We start from the raw sequence: 14,772 nt of genomic DNA, 5'->3' as shown, positions 1-14,772 counted from the left end.
TTCTATTACTTATGGACTACATCGCTGTAGGGCTTGCACCACTTAAAATTGGATTCTGAACCCTTCACATTGTCACGGATCACACTATTCTCCTTCCTTCATAACAGGCCACTGCAAGAATTTGGTCTCAGGCTTAGCTGACAAATCACGTTTGTGAGTCCAGACACAGCCAAGTATCTCACAGGAAACATCAAACTTAATAGTGGCATTATCTACAGCACTTGGAAGGTTCAAGAGCCTTAACTCCCACTAACTTTCATTGAGGTTTGTACTGCCAAATCAGTAGGGCTGGGATTCATTTCCCCTACTGTAACTATCTAAATCTTGGGCAGTAAGTTAAATGAAGTCACTTAAGCTCCCTTTGTAGTCAGAGGAAAGAGACAGTCACTTCCAGGGGACGATCCTTCCTGTCCCACCCTGTTATGACCCAAAAGATGTATTAAAGAGACATATCTCCAGAAGGGATTTTGTCCCTTCCCATCTCCCTTCATGGTGTATAGAGGGAGCCCAGTCAGCCAATTTAGAGCAGATGCCTAACCTTCAGATGGTGGCAGTTTGAAGAGATGAACTGGCCCCTCAACACTCGAGGAGGTTCCTCCCCTCTCCCTTGCACTGTGAATATTCCAGGCAACATTTTAATGTTATCAGCATTAACAAATGCATCTTGAATGGCTATTTTATCATCATGTTGTGTCACTCGCCTCTTTCCAAAAGCAGGTGCAATCTTCCTGATATCAACAAACACGTTTTCAACTTTCAGATAAAAATCTATAAAGACAAGCAAAACAGGAAGGAAAGCGTGAACAAGGACTGCAAATGAACAAAACCACTCCTGACAAAGCATGGCAGAGGGGAGAGAATTGATTATGCAGTATCAGGATCACAAATCCATATCTGACACCCTTGATATGAAAAAACAATCCACTTCTTCATGCTACCTGGACTAATTCAGAAGAGACAGATTCTCCCACATTAGTCTACTTATCTTCTCTCTCTAGTGCCTACTTATCTGCCTGTCTACCCTAGCCCCGGTGCCTGACCGAGCCCCCGGGGATCAGAGGGACCTCGGCCCTAGTGAGAGCTGTTAGCCGGCCCCAGCCTTTGAATTCTCTTTAAAACGCCTCACTGCCTGCTTAGCTCAGGGTCACAGGGAAGACTGAGCTACCCAGCACATACAACTTGGGTTCAGTTTGACACTCCCATTGTGTTTTCCCTCCCGCTCGGCATGGTATTTTACCAGATCTCTGGCTGCAGGATGTTGGGAAATCCCTGAGAAAGGGCCAGTGAACATGTGCAGAGGGACTATGAGCAGCAAGTCCAGGATCTCTGGGCTGGAAGGGAGATGTGTGCACATGCACAGTAAAGATGACACATTCCAGGTGCCTCTGACTCAAGGTGCACATAGAGACCAACTGCACAAGCACAGCAGCTCCAAAAACACCCTGGGCACATCAGAGCATACTTTTCCATACTGCAAGTGCTGGCAGGTATCCACCAACCTCTTGACACTTCCAGCTCCCAGCTCCTACTTAACTGTACAGCAGCCAGTAGGTGCTGTGTCTTCCAAGATCAGCCATGTAGAATCGGCTGACAGAAAGACAGGAGTAATTTCAAAAGCAGCTACATGACTCAAGAACCTAAATTTGATTTCAAAAATTACTTAAGAGTCTAAGTATCACTTAAATTCAAAGTCTTGTCTAGGAATAGTACAATGACTAAACCGCCCTCTGAAATAAATCATTGCTACCACCAACCTCCCTCTCTGTGGGACAACCACCTTCTGTAATGAACACTATCTGTCTACCTTCTGTAATTCCGTGAGGGTTTCTATTGCTAGCCATTCCTCAACACACTCCAGGACCTTGCCAGTCCTTCTTAAATTTTTAATTTGATTTTAAGCAGAGGGTACTTTTATTATTATTCCTCAAACTAATCGTATATTATTTCAAAAACAACCTCTACCAGGGTAGCTTCTGTTTACGTGTTCGGACCTCCAAACTCAGGCTATGAGTTGTAGACTAAAATCTCAGAATTCAGGAATACTTTTCTTCACTGGTTTTCACTTGCTTTGACGAACATTTTAACGTTAAGTGGAGGTCACAATCATTTTCTAAAATGATACAATAATGACCTGATCCTGCAATTCTTTGACACAGATAAGACTCCCCAGTGGGATCAACAGGAACTTTGCCCACAGACACACTGTCTAATAAGATCTTAATATGTGTTCATTAACATGAAAAGCATTAACATAACCAATCTGAAAAACACAGTGAAGCATTCTTACTGTCATCCCCCACTTAGGAACTGGTGCAAAAGTGCTTTACAACATAGAATAAAACTATTAAATTTTAAAACTGCTGTTAATAAAACATTGAGGTAACAGTTTTAACATTCAGATGACAGAGGATAGAGGAGTTAAAACTCACTCTGTAGCTCTAGGTCAGCAAGGTTGCTTATACAAGGTGCAAGTTTGCCCTCAGATGTATCTACTAAACTCAGTCCAGAAATCACTGGAGGGAATCTACGTAGCTCCGGCCTGCCCAGAGTGAAGTAGACACATCCCCTATCCCTCCTCTAAGTAGCAGCACTGATCTCAGCAGGGCTAACTGTGACAAGAGCCACCCTTCAGCGCGAGTCCTGCTCTGAGGATTGAGCCTCCAGGCAGGCTTGCAACACAGCCCTGAGTCACTGCTAGTTACCCAGGAGCCGTCACGGTGTCAATCCTCCGACGCCAGTGCGACAAAACACATCCACATCTGGCGCAGAGGTGTCATTCCAGCAACGTCACTGCCCTGGCCCTGCGGGATGCAAACACAGGAGGCTGCAGCAACAGAGAAAAGTCAGTTGGTACTGGGTGATCTTCAGCTTTATACCATTAGGATCATGATTTCCACTACCTCTTTGCTATCAGACATCATTTTCTCCCATAGGTCTCTGCCCTGCTATTACTATCACATTGAATACATGCAAGTAAGGGCAGTGGTACTGCATGAAGTGTCCCCCTATCTGGTAGGATAAGTTCGAAGCATACAATCAATGCAAAAGGGAGACAAAAAGCTGAATGCATCTATGCAACAGAATGAGCTAGTGTTCAGTAGCAAGGCTCTGGGAAGATGCATAACTGTTATTTTAGGGAGAATGCCTTCTTCTACAAGAGTTGACAATGGCCACGCGATCCATAAATCCATAAGTAGCACCCATAAATAAAAAGATCAGTTCTTGAAATACTGCTGGAGGCAGTCCAGAAAGTAGCATGGACCATGCTTGTCACAATTGAGCCTGCAATAGAAAATTAGTTTTAGACAACTATCAAACTCCTTACATTTTTCGTAACAACTGCGTTTCAGAAGACTGATGGTTTGTCTGCTGTGGACCTATAGCGAGGTAGGAAGCTGGGAAGGCTATACTGATTCCTTATAATTTACCTTTTTGTATACAACTGCTCACATGACTCTAATGGCAAGGATACTTTCAAAAGGAAGCATTCACAAGAAACCAAATCAAGAGGCAGGATAACACAGTGATGGCTGCTAACAGGCAACCTCCACATACCAAGTTCCCAAGATGACTGCTCAGTAAATACAAAACGGAAGGCAAACCTCTAAGTCCCTATGAATTTCTTATTTAGGCAAAATTCCCCTTAAGCCATCATAAAAACTAGAACCTTTGGATTTGACCTGCAAATAAGATTAGGTTGTCTGGCACCTCTCTCTCCTTCCCACCCCCCCAAATAAATCAGACACACGGAGTACATCTGTGGCCATAAATCCTCTCTCCCCTGACTCTAGACTGGCCAGGAAAGGCTGCTGATTAGATCTGAGCATGGGGTGAGCCCTGTTCAGGCGTGGGCGCTGTGCGAGGGCCAGACAGAGACATCTCAAGATCAAGGGTTTTGTTTACTCAACAAGCATCTGTCCCAGAACAGAGCAGACACAGCGCTGCTATTAGCGCCATCTTATAGCCCCGCTCTGAAGCTGGAGGAGACAGAAATAGGGTTCAGCTTAATAACAGGGCCTCACATTCCTCAGCTCCAACACACATAAAAGCTTTTCAATTGAGCACACAGGTTTTTTGATAAGCATCAGCAAAAATTGAAATTATAGCCTTTCTGCCAAAGAACACAAATAACTGAGTTTTAACAGAAGAGGTATTATACCTAATTCACACTCCTCCCTCCCCCAAAATAAAAGCATAACAGAACATTTAATACAAAATGAAGCATATTTTTCAATCGTCTCCATTCAAACGCTATTGAGCCCTTTGCTCATTGCTACGAGAGTACCCAGAGTGCAAGTTAAGATTTACCTGCAAGTCAAAAGCCAGAGCAGTGTAATTAGATCCATTTTGTCAGACAAATACAAGTTTCCAAGCACAGACCTGGTCTTAAACCGTCACACTGATGGCATGCGCCTATCTGATACGAGCACAACCATGGACCCCAAGCTGACTTTACATAGGTTACTGCACAGCAATAGGTAGTTTAGCTCCCTACTACCACACCAGCTAGGTTTTATGAGGAAAAAAGGACTGTAACTCATACTTAGGCCATGACAGATCCCCGCAGTACAGCTCTATGGAAAAGTTATGGCGGGGAGCCATAGGTGCTTGTTGCTTTGCACTTCACAGTAAACATGCCAAAACCCAGAATTAGCTGCCTACAGAATAACCCCCTCGGTGTGTGTCAAAAGGAGCCTTTTTTTCTCTCAAGATCATGCAAAAAGCTACCATAAAAAAACCAGCTCTCATAGCAAGTCTTTTAATATTTACAAGCTGGTGTCTCTACTAATTTGAGTAGTTCCTACCATTCTAGCATGGTAAATGGGTGTTAATTGACGTAATGACTCAAGTCTACTAATTCCTTATAGAAATGCTGCAGTGACGGGATGCAGTTACATTTGGTGATCCCAGGGGCTGACCCAAACAGAGCACAAGTCTGTGTACGGCTAGGAGCAACCTCCCAACACTCAACTTGCCCCGGGGAACTGGTCCATGATGTTTTTTCTGTATTTTAGTATCCATGATGCTCCTGGAGAAGCAGTGCCATACATAGCTAACCCATAAAGATGCCCCTACTTAATTGTCCCCTTCCAATACCACACCAGCTGCACTTGACTGGCCGGGCATTTTACATCCTCACTCTCACCCCAGCTGAAAAATATCTGTACGGGATAGATGGATATATATGGATATAGGAGCTGTGGTTTATGCTCTGTGCACAGATACGTAAAGGAGGAGGAGGCAGACACTGAAGGAAACCCTTCAGCGGGCAGCCACAGCCATGCTCCTGAGAGCCATCCTTATTTATGGTGCGGGCTAGCACAGCCTTCTTGGGAGCCGCGGCACACTTGCTCTTCCATTCCCCATACACATCCGTATGTCTGAGATTCCTCAGGCTAAGGGACAGCAAGTGTTACCCTTTCCATTTTTTTCGCCCAGAACTGTAGCCTTTTTTACATTCAGAAGACAAAACCTGGTATTTAGGCTGACATACAGACTAGTAGTGGCCATCCTCCTGCTTAAAAAGCAGTATTGTCTGCTCTGATATAGATGGCTTTTTTTCTTTTCATTAATATTACACAATCTCACTGTTGGTTTTCTGAACGGTGTTTTGTAGCACTTTCGAGTGGCCAGTTCACACGGGAGATACAAGGGACTTCTGGAGGTCATCTGGTCCAACCCCCCTGCTCGACCAGGGCCACCTAAAGCCAGTTGCCCAGGACCACGTCCAGTTGGCTTTTGAATATCCAGAGGATATTCAAGGACGAAGGATGGAGTCTCCAAAACCTCTCTGGGCAACCTGTGCCAGTGCTCAGTCACCCTCAGAGTAAAAAAGTAAAAAAGTGCAGGTATGGAGTCCAAGCCTGCTCGTGACAACCACATCCAGTGTTAGTGCACTCAGGGCACTCGGTACAAACTGCACTGGGACCTCACTGTAGCGCTTCGGTGGCAACCGCACGCACATTTGGAAAAAAGTCACTGTCCTGACCTTTTGGAAGTCACTGGGAAGCCTCCATTGCACACTTATAGGCAGATCTTCAAATATCAGTCTTTTTATTGCATTTAGAGGTTTTTCTAAACACAATTAAAGCCTTTAGGTGCTTGAATACCAGTGCACGTCTGAAAACACCATTCTTTGCAGCCTGAATGGCCTCAAATTGAGAGGGCAGGTACCTTCAAGTGCCTTCTTCAGGCCCTTGATTTTATGCCTATGATGTGAAAGGCCCAGTGAAGAGGCTGAAAGTCCTTCCTTTGAGGTTTAGGAGGCTGAGGGAAATAAAGAAGTGGAGTTACTGGGTCACCCACTCGGTGGCCCCCCTGCCTGTTCCACAGACTGCAGCTGATGGAGACAACCCAGAGCAGCCACCCAGCAACGCATGGGGTTGCAATAGGTGCTGACTCCTCTGCTGCACCTTCAAGGCACCGGTTTTCATCGCTCTCTTTCTGGTTTATAAAGAGCAGCAAAGACCATTTGGGAAGGGGGTTGGGGAAGGGAAAAAAAAATATTTCAGTGGTGTGAGGAAAACTTCTCATCAGTAAAAGACATTTTATGTACTGCCCGTGGCAGCACACAGGGTGTGTTATTTACTGCCTCTGCTTCACGGACATATTATACTGCTGGTTCAGGTGCCACCATCAGAGTGCAACTTATCACCTAGTGACTCACAGCATCCTAGAGGAAAGGTGACAGCAGCAACTCGTGACATTTCTTTAGTAGCACTCTGGTGACAGATCTGCAACAGCTACAATTAAAGACCCTAGGATTTGTTGTCAAGAGTGCATTTGTGCTGCAGAGCCAGTAGTTATTTGTACACAGAGGCGGGCTAAGTGGTAAATAAGAGAGGAAAAGGTGTTGTAGTCACATCTCACCCTCTTTAGATCCAGAATTAGTTAAGAAAAATACAAGTTTTCTGACAGAAAACACTCATTTGAGGCAAATGAAACAAACCATGTGATGTGTGGGACTTGATGCAACAAGTAGCCGGGCAGGGAGCCCTTCCCCTGCCGGCTCATGGGCTCCTGGGGCAGCCACCAGCCAGCCACGCTGGGTGCTAACCCCGGCAGCTGGGACACGTACTGCTCTGATCCTCCAGAAATGGGCCTGTTTCTTTCTTAACTTTTCCTCCAAGGAAAAAGAAAATTTCTGACTTTTTTTTTGGTCTGAATACAGAAAAAAATACGTTTTTACCAAAAATGCCACATCACACACATCAGAAATTATAAGCCCTCCACAAGTCTATTCATAAGGGCTTGTACCTGGCATGGTGAGAAAGAAAATATTTAAAAAGTGAATGGAAGGCAGAAGCAGCACAAACAGGGCAGTGGGAAACCAGGCAGAAAACAGGGAGGGGAGAAGAGGAGGAGAAGGCTACGCTTCAGAAATCATCTTCACCGCTGCAGTGGAGAACAAGTGGCTTGTCATTTGTAATGTTAGACCGAAGACTTCTACGCTGCTTTGTGCGATGGGCACAGAAATGGCATAGATAGGAAAGGCTCTCGCTTAGCTCAATTAGCACAGGTTTCACAGAATTAGTCAGACCAGAGCCAGAAGAGGTGCCTGGTCCATGCCTCACGGGCCACTGCTGCATTGTTCCCTTGTGAACATTATTTCCTAACACTTTGTCCAGCCCAGTTTTAAATTACCCAAGTGATGGCATTTCCACAACTTCCCATATAGACTCTGCCACAATGTAATTTATCTCAGAGGTTTTAGCCGTCTTCCTTATATTTAGGATGAAATTAAGAAAATTTATGCTGCTAGTTCTCATTATCCTGTCCTTGGAGCACTCTCAGCCATCCTCCTCCCTGCCTGAGATTTACATGCTTCAGATACTTGTAAATAGCTGTTCTCCTCCACAGTTATTCTTTGGCCAAAGCACACAAATTTATTTTAATCTTTATAAATTAGCCCAGGCTGCCCTTTAATCATTTATCTTGATCTTCTCCTGGTTCTCCATCTTCAAGGTGGTCAGAAGCAGCCGGGTATCTGTGAGCATCATACCTCAGTGCCTGTTCCCACCAAAACCAGCAGCAGATCTGCTCTTGTTGGAGCAGGCAAGCTGAGCCTGGGCAGTGAAGTCTCACCCCTCAGCTCTGCCATACAACAGGTTTTCATGAGGTACTGGACTGTTGCAAAGATTAAATCTAGATTTAACAAGCTCGCTGTGTTGCTCACTTTCGAAGGTCTCTCCGCCTGTTTGCTGTGTCCCCAGCGTGGTGGGGCTTGCGTGAGGTGTGCCGTGCTGACTGGCGTGTGTAGAAGGAAAGCAGAGATTTCCAGAGTTTCAACCACAAAGTCAGGGTCTCCAGCTGAGAGGAGGGAAATACACTGTAACATGCTCACTGCTGCTGCAGATCTGAGCACAGCAGGGGACCCGCTGAGCTATGGGTTATCCTCAAAATACCTCCCACTTCACTTGGAAGGTGCCAAAACCTGTAAATTTATCCATTTGAATATAGTTATCAAGTAAGATTTCAACTCAGCACCCTCACCCACAGCACCCTCACCCTTTACTGACACATATCCCCACGTATCTTTTATTGACAATTTAGATATCTCAATCCTTCAGTGTTTTTTCAGCTGTTAATTCTGCAACTGCTTTAAAAAAAAATAAAACCTCACATCTACCATGATTAATTCATTCTTCGTAAGTCCAGGCTGTTTATTGCTCTTTGTTCATTTATGCACTAGCTGTTTACAGATTCTCTCTTAATATTAGCTCTGTTATTTGCTACAGACTCAAGTCATATAGTAATTTCAGAGATGACATGGACAACAAACAGTGGAAGCTGAGCTGCTACGGCAATTACCGTAAGTGGCAGCAGTCTGCCGGCTATCTGCTGCCCCACCTTCATTTCTTCTGCCCCCACCCTCTGACGGCTTTCCTTGTGGGCTGTATAAAGCCATATGCCACTCTGATCTCTATAGCACAGACAGACGGAGATTTGTTCTTCACTATGGCATTACCAGAAAGGATTATTCACCTTTTTCCTTCCAGTCTGTGTTTCAACTGCAGTTCTGCCCTCCCTGGCTGGCTGCCCCACTCTGTCCTCTCAAGGGTAGGTAATCCGAAATATCGTCTGGAGCTAGTCACCCTCAATACCCACATCTTCTCTCACTGTTACAGCACCACTGACTTCCTTCTCTGCCCCATCCATTGTCTCAACGTGTCTCAGATATTTCACCAAGGGAGTCACAAAGGACCAGATTTCACAGGGTAGTTAGAAGCTTAATGGAGCAGCTCTTTAACCCACTTGGACACCTTGACCCCACTGAAATCACAGATTTTCCACTGGACACCTAAACATGATTTAAAAATCCTGCAGAAAACCAAACAGATGACTATGAGAGGGCACTGCTATCTTCTCCAGAGAAAGACATGAGGTTTATTTCTTGGTTCCTGCCAAGAGCACTGGGCAGGTCCCACACCCAAAAGGCATAGGGCTAAGCCAGGTAAATACGTGACTTGATCCTTCAAGAAAATTCAAAAAATCAAGATTACCTATATGCGTATGCCACCTTGGAAGCAGTGCATACAACAAAGCACCTTGTCTGAAAAGGATGAGGCTCCTCCCTTGCCATTTCTAACATGCCTGCAATGATACTCCTCTAATTCCCAGCAGTCAGTAAGTCTTAACTTAGACACTGGTGAGAAGCATTTGAAAACTGGATGCAGGGCATCGTGTATCAGAAGAATTTCCTAGCAAAGTACATAATAATCATGCTGTTGTTTATCTCCAAAGTGGAAAAAATAAGCAGAGCACTGCTTACACCAGCTTCCCTCCCTTGACCCTCCCCTCCAAAAGCCTCCTTTTACACAAACTCATCTTAAAAGTGAGGACTATCTCTCCAGCCCAGTCAACTTGCATACCATCAGCTGAAGGCTGGCAAGAAAGAAGAGAGAGAGGGACCTTAGGAGCAGATTTTCTCTGGCGTAAATCAGCATAGGTCCAATGAGCCCAAGTCAGCAGAGCCAGCTTATTCTACTGGAAGAGCTGCCTGAGGAGCTTTGGCAACATTTCATATAACATAAACCTCCAAAAGGAAAGCTTCATCTATTTCCTCTTTGCAACTCACGTCACACACATCAGCTGGGGGGCATCTGCCTGCTTCCTCCATACCAACTGTATTCCCGTCCATCCTGCCTTGGTTCCTCCCTTCTCCCAGTGCTCCATGTTGGCCCCGGATTTGCTACAACTAGTCCTGCCAACAGGAGCAGCTGAGTCATGGGAGATGACCGCATCAGCCAAATGCACTGAAACGAGACAAGGGAAGAAGAAAATCCTCCATCCCCCCACAACCCCAGACCCCAGCAAACAAGGCCTGGAGTCTCTCGTCTCCACCACGTGCCCAGTGTCACCTTGGATCAGCATCCTGAAGTGCCTCATCCTGGAGGTACAATGACAGGAGTCACTGGCTTAATGTAGGTGCTTGGATAACATGCTCATCCCATGCAGCCACCCGCTGCACGGTCTATTTAAGCCACCGAGGCAAAGAGAGAGGGCAGCCTCTATCCTGCCACTGCGGGGCACAGCCTCCCTTATTGATGCTAGTAGTCCCACATTTCCATCAGTTTTACTGAGGAGCTCGAGTCCCCTTCAGGCACTGCAGAAATTATCTTTCCATCCATTTCTGCAAAGAGAAGATTAAAACTGAGAGGCACTCTACTTGCTTTGAAGTCCACATCTCTCCTAAGACAAAGCTAAGGCAAGAAAATTGCAGGGTCCCTGTCTTACTGGGAGTTTCTTACTGCTCCCTCAGCCCAGAAAGCCCAGCTGTACTTCTGTGGTGGTGCCCTGAACCCAGCTCTCCCTGGCAGCACTGATGACAGTAACTCCTGTCATCTTGGAAACCTGTCACAAGTGATGGAAAAACCTGCTTTGCCCAGAACAGGAGCAACAGTCCCCAAACACCAGTGGGTGAGGAGCAGTGGGACGGGGAGACTGTTACCCCTGGCAGAGCCACCATTACTATTTAGTTCAGGTCAGTGACACAAACAGGTAAAAGAACAAGCACAAAAGGTCTTTGACAAAAGGACGGCCACTTTAAAGACATGCAAAGCCTTGAAATGAATCCATTTTGCTGTGGAAGCTCAATGAGCAGACAAATGAATAAAAATGGGTTTTCAATGAATTTGAGCCCTGTATCCCAACAACCCTCCACTCTGCAGTAATCCTTCTTCTGCCCATTCTCCCTGCCCTCTGCTCTCCCCGCAGACAGGCACGCAAACACTTCCATGCCCCTTCCCCTGACACTTTCTCCCACAGCAACCCCTGTGGTCCTTCCCATACCCAGCTACCAGCCAAGCGAGAGGCAACACATACTGCAGCCCCTTCTGAGCCCCCTGTGCCGGCCAGCCGGTCAGCAAGCCACCAGCACCTCTGGTGCACATTTCATGAAGTGCATAAGAACATGGCATCTGAGAGACCACCACCCTTTTGTCCTAGGTGATTGCAGCCAGCCCGCCATGCCTGATAGCTGTTGGCTCCCATACAGATACTTGCAAATTATGACCATGCCACCTCTTCGTGCTCTCTTTGCAATGGTAAACAGATGAGGTTTCTGGAATCCTCCATGACCAAGCACAACTCCCACGTCCCCTCCCTCAGCCTTCTCCGGGAAATCAGCTTTGGTCAGAGGGACAGAGCTGGTCAACCAGGCCAAAAGAAGTTTGAGGTTAACACCAACAGAAAGCTCCCAGACTCGGGGTATTTTATCTAGTGAGCACTGGAAACTTTTTAAATTCTATGCTATGCATTTGTGCAATCTGTGGAACCCAATGCCATAGGAAATAAATTAAGGTAAGTACTGGAAGACTCAAAGGAAAACTAGATGTGCATGGAAATACTCAAAATATCCATAGGTTCACCAGCCAGGATGCATCCCTCCTCTTGCTCCAGAGCATATTTCAACCACTTGTTTACCGTTTTTTGTGAAACTTGCTAATGTGTATGTACAGCGAAAGTTGGAAAGGCTCTTCTCAACTGAGCATCTGCTTCCTGACTGGGCCAACCTCTTGCTTTGTCCCAGCAGCCAAGCCCATATGGACCTGAGAGACAGGCAGAAAGCCACGCAGAGAGGATAAATGGGGGGTTGAACATGTGAGGGATGCTGTTAAAAGACTGGGAAGCTAGAAGGCATGGAATTGTTGTGGGAAGTGGGGAGTTGGGGTAGTTACTGGGGAATCATGAAGAAATCTATATATTTCTATATATTTCTGAAGGAAAAGCAGAGGAGGGAAAAGGCCAGAGTTGGGGAAAGGAGGAATGGGATGCACGAAGCAGCAAGGAGATGGATCTAGGCAGGCAACAAGCAAGCCGGCAGATTTTTGGGAGTGACGTAGGTGCACCAAGTGCAGCTGAGCAACTTCTCACCTTCAGTCCACCGGTGTGATTCCCCAGAGGGGAGGCAGCTGAAGGTTAAGCTGTGCTTTCTGCCTGGCACAAGAACACAGTGCAGCCAATGGGTAAAACTGCCTACTTACTTAAAAGCAAACCCCAACACTGCCAGGAGGGACAGGCTTTATTTTTAGCTGGGACACCAGCAGGGTCACTGCTGGTGCTGCATTTCCCCACAGAAGCCAGGGTTTCATGAAGTGTGCTGTGTGCAACAGGGTCACTGCAGGGGAAACATCTGTCAGGTCAGCTTTGGGGAGATGGATTATTTAAGTTAGAGAAAAGGAAACATTTACTAGAAGAAGTGAACCTGAAACTACTCTAGAAGGTTAAAATGGAAGGAAAAAATGATGCTTAAAGAGTGGGAGCAGGTGGTAATTTATGTGAGGGCAACATCTAGTGCACCCATCTCCAAGATGCTCAGACAGGAGAATACCCCATCACGTCTAACTCCAGCAGCATCCCCTCTGCTTGCCTCCTATGACACAAGCTTTGAAAGGCTCATTCTTGTCTGGGGGCTGACAAAACAAAAGCAGCAGCATGTCATTATTCCCCATCTGGATCCTTCGCAAAGGAAAAGCACACACGGAGAGACCCACCTTGCCTTGCACCTTGAAGACAACAGGACTGAGACCTCCACCTCACTCTGGTCCTCAGGTCTTCCCATGGGGACCCCCAGTTAGCCTCGAGGCAGGCAGCTCCCCCAGGACTCACATACTGGCTAAGTACAGCACCCTCAACGAGCGCAGGGCAGCAGCACAAACTTAGCCCGCTGCGGCCTCATGAGGACAAGGAGTCAGGTCCTTCCTGGCTAGTGGGTTTCATGGGTGCAAACCTAATAAAACAGTTGGCACTGCTCCCACTTGCACTGCCAGGGAATGCAGTCTGGAGGCTTCAACATGGAGAGATTGTTGTTGATGAAGTGCTGAGTGCTAGTGTGAAGCTTTCAAGGGACTTGAAAGAACTGAGAGCGGAGGGGAAGTTCTCATTTTATTCTCTTCTTGAGGAACCTGAGTCCATTTGGCATGTTGCATCTGAGAAATAGCTTGGCCTAGACTCTCTGATTTTTTTTTTTTTTTAAATCAGGATCAACCCCTGTGCATGTTCTTGGGAAGATTTTATATTAAAAATTATTTTGTCTTTTTTTTCTTGCTGATTCTTGGGCCTCTTAATAGCTTAAGAAGTGCTTTGCAAACCCCATCACTCTTAGGTTCTTTGCAACTAATTTGCATTCAGGACTATCCATCTCATCAAGAGCAGACTTCAAGGCTGAACCAACTCCAAGCCTTAACCGCTGCAGGCAATTCAGGCAGCAGCTTTACAGGTGGAAGCAGGGCTTCTTAAGCCAACCTGAACATTTTCCACCTCTGGTCGTTTGTTACCACTCTGCACTAGCTCTCCCTTTTTTGTTGGCGTTAACTGTTTGCATGACTATGCCATGAATAAGGACCAGGAACTGATGTGGCTGAAAAGCATGCTGAACCCACCACCTGGCCACACGTGCCACTGGGCCAGTACCCTGCAGGGGGTGGGACAGGAGCAGGAACAAGCAGCCAGGGTGGGAAGGCTGTAGAAACCAAGGTACAAATGACAAGCACGGCAGGGGCATTAGCTGTATGGGCAGGGGCAGGTTTGCCTCTCGCAGCAGTGAATCCTGCAACACCTCCTGGACCACTTAACAGCCTTGTCCTGCTACGCAAAGGCAGAGTCACATCTCCACCTCCATTTTTCCCAACCAACATGCGTGTTCAAGGGTCACTGAGTAATCCCAACCAAAACCATGGAAGAGGATAGAGGTGCTTATTAAGGTGAACTTTAAGCTCAACATCAAAATATTACACCAAGGAAGGTCCACCTCAAGGTGGTAAACCAAGACATCCAGGCCTTAATGCCCCAAAACAAATTTTCCTGACAGCAAACAGTATGGAGGGCAAAAGGATGGCTTCTTTACACAGAGCATTACTCCGAGTCCCCATCTGTCACCAGCCGGGGTGGGCCAGCAATGCATGGCGGAGGCAGCGCTGCCTTCCCCAATTTGGGTGTGGGGAGCTGTGGCACTGGGGCAGCAGTGGGTTTCACAGCTTGCCTGGACCCTGGTGACAGACTCCCTCCTACCACTACTCGCATTGAGGGTAGCTAGGACACATCCAGAGTGAGCTGCAGCCCGACCACAGAGCAAGGTGCAGACATGCTCTAGCTCTCCCTGCTTTTGCCCCCGTTCTGGCCCAGGGAAGGAAACCAGCTTTCACCAGCATGCAGCATACGAAATGGCAGCGCGTCTTGCAGTGTCGGCACTGGAGGCCCCTGTTCACTCCTGGACATGTCACCTTCAACACAACCTCAGCAGTCAGATCTAAGTGCCCTCTCACAGGTACA

General features: G+C 46.7%; 1 protein-coding gene across 8 annotated transcripts in view; it reads right to left on the bottom strand.

Annotated features, from left to right (window-relative positions):
* Positions 1 to 14,772, bottom strand: part of SLC8A3 (solute carrier family 8 member A3) — a 152,995-nt gene that overhangs the window by 99,520 nt on the left and 38,703 nt on the right. The gene's annotated exons all lie outside the window — the stretch shown is intronic.

The sequence above is a fragment of the Aptenodytes patagonicus genome, chromosome 7, assembly GCF_965638725.1.
Source record: "Aptenodytes patagonicus chromosome 7, bAptPat1.pri.cur, whole genome shotgun sequence".
Taxonomy (NCBI): domain Eukaryota; kingdom Metazoa; phylum Chordata; class Aves; order Sphenisciformes; family Spheniscidae; genus Aptenodytes; species Aptenodytes patagonicus.
This window is presented reverse-complemented; position numbering and strand designations above follow the sequence as displayed.